The sequence below is a fragment of the Silene latifolia genome, chromosome X (genome assembly GCF_048544455.1).
Source record: "Silene latifolia isolate original U9 population chromosome X, ASM4854445v1, whole genome shotgun sequence".
Lineage (NCBI taxonomy): Eukaryota > Viridiplantae > Streptophyta > Magnoliopsida > Caryophyllales > Caryophyllaceae > Silene > Silene latifolia.
In genome coordinates this window covers 217859936-217862831 of record NC_133537.1, presented here as the reverse complement: position 1 = coordinate 217862831, position 2896 = coordinate 217859936, and positions in this window count along the sequence as shown.

Below are 2896 nucleotides of genomic sequence, written 5' to 3'. Positions count from 1 at the left end.
CTACAGATGGCTGATAAATCTGTTAGGAGACCCTTAGGTGTCTTGGAGGATGTGCCTGTGAAAATAGGCAATTCTTTATACCAGTAGATTTCATTGTTTTAGACATAGCTGAGGACACCCGGACCCCAATTATCTTAGGAAGACCGTTCCTTTGTACAGCTGGGGCCATTATTGATGTCAAACAAGGGCGTTTGACTCTTGCAGCAGGGGATGACGCGATCACTTTTAGCCTGCCTAGCACTTTGGCTCGGCCAATGATAGAGGATACTTATTACTCGGTTGATATTATTGATGAGTCTATTTATGACTTCTGGTCGGGTTCTTTTATGAAGGACCCACTAGAAGCTCTTATGCTTCTGGATGAGTGTGCATATAACCCAGATGACGATGATGCTGTGTTGGATTTGCTTATAGATGATTTAGATGAGCGTGAACTCACCGACGTTGAGGGAGAGCAAGTGGAACAGATGATCAGTACTCTTTGCGCCATTGAGGTAAAGGTGCTAGAGCGTAAGTCTCTCCCCTCTCATCTAAAATATGCTTTCTTAGATTATACCGAGCGTAAGTAGTCCTGGAAGGCTGCCACTCCTCTTCCAATGGTGGTCACCACGGTCCATCGCGCACCGTGGCTAAGGTACTTCAGTCTGGTTTTTACTGGCCTTCTTTGTTTAGTGATGCTAAGTCTTTTGTTTCAACCTGTGATGCTTGCCAACGATCAGGGAACATTTCAAAGAGACATGAGATGCCACAAAATGGTATCTTAGAGGTTGAGGTTTTCGATGTCTGGGGCATTGACTTCCAAGGACCGTTCCCGTCTAGTAAAGGTAATGTGTACATTTTAGTGGGTCAGAGATTATGTGTCGAAATGGGTTGAGGCAATTGCTTCACCTCATTGTGATGCCAAGACCGTGATAAAAATGTTTAAAAAGGTCATATTTCCCCGATTTGGTGTCCCCAGGGTCGTCATTAGTGATGGGGGAATGCACTTTAAAGAAAAGAAACTAACTTCCATTCTGTTTAAAGTTGGTGTCCAACACCGGCGTGGTTTGGGGTATCATCCCCAAACTAGCGGTCAGGTAGAAGTCTCTAATCGCGAGCTGAAATAGATCTTGTCTAAGGTAGTTTCTAAATCACGGAAGGACTGGAGTCTTAAATTAGAAGACACATTATGGGCCTACAGAACGGCCTTTAAGACACCAATTGGTGCATCACCTTATAGGTTAGGTTATGGGAAATCATGTCACTTACCTGTTGAATTGGAATGTAAGGCTTGGTGGGTAATTCGTGAGCTTAACTTTGATCCTAAGTTGTGTGGTCAGAATCGTTTTTTGCAACTAGATGAGTTGGAAGAATTTAGGCTTAACGCCAATGATAGCTCGCGCATTTACAAAGAAAAGACGAAGAGATGGCATGACAAAAGAATTCTACCTCGGGAGTTTCATGTTGGGCAAAAGGTGCTGCTTTTTAATGCCTGATTGCGATTATTTTCTGGCAAGCTGAAGTCCAGGTGGAGTGGTCCTTATACGGTGACGGCTGTTACCAAATTTGGATCCGTTGAGCTCGAAGATTCCGAAGGAAGTCCGTTCAAGGTGAATGGGCAATATGTGAAGCATTATCACGAGGCAAATGAAGCAGACAATCGTGTTGAAGTCTTGTACTTCGACGAGCTAGATGCGCCAGTTAATTGATGCCAGAAAGGTCGTGCGGGACCTCTTAAACCTGTGCTCTCCGGGGGGAAACCCGAAATGTTATTTTGTATTTTTGTTGAACTTTTTATTTGCCTTTAGTTTTTTGTTGAACTTTAGACGCTGTTTTATGCACCCTATGTATTTTCCTTGCTTTTGATGCGTGTTTTGCAGGTACAGTCACTTGATCGAGTAGTTTTTCTACTCGATCGAGCACTTTTGAGATAATATTCACTCGATCGAGTGATTTCAGTACTCGATCGACAAGCTGCATAACCCGGATCACTCGATCGAGTAACAATTTGCTCGATCGACACCTTTTGATACCATTTCACTCGATCGAGCTATTCCAATCCACTCGATCGAGTGGTTTCATCTTCCAGCCGTTACTTTTCGTCTGTTGAGCTACTGCTTGACTTCTTTTGACCTCCCATGTTCATGGTCGGTTTGGGGAGGTCCCTCTTCATGACGTTTTGTAAGTCTTCCGACTGCACTTATTCTTCTCTCCTTAGTTTGCATTTCTTTCCCTATTTTTGGTACAATGAGGGCATTGTACGGTTTGGTTTGGGGAGGTATGCATCCATATCTGTGTCTGCATGTTTTCTTGCATTTTCGTTTGCACGTTTATTTATTTTCGCATGCATTATCATTTTAATTCGAAAATCACATAAATTTCAAAGATTTCACGTTTAATTTGAGTCAGAACGTTTGAACTTTGACGTTACATTGAATCCTTACCTTAGCCTTGTATTTTCCTGACATATAGTTGGCATGATTATGTGCATGATCTACGAGTTTTTGTTTCTCTCTTAATCTGAACGAATAGACTTGACTCGCATATTGGCAAGCTACATTATATTCTGAGGTTAGAGCTTTATAAACTGGTGACATTCTTGACCGGTTTCATTTAGGATGTGAGTAGTACTCTCTGTAAGGCATATAACATCAATTTGCATAAGCATGAGTCTAGTCTTCTTTCTACCTGTATGCATTCGGTCTGTGGATGGTGACACATGTTAGGAGAGGCAGTTCCCCTTTATTTCATTCTACCCATGAGCCTCACATAGCCAAATTGCCCTTTTGTCCTTTTAGCTACATACTATAATTTTTCCTACCCTAGCCGAGCTAGTAATGAGTAGCTGTTTGGAATGCTTTACCGCAGTTTGGTTATTTTTATTTGAATTCGGAAGATGGTGGAAGAATTGAAGGGA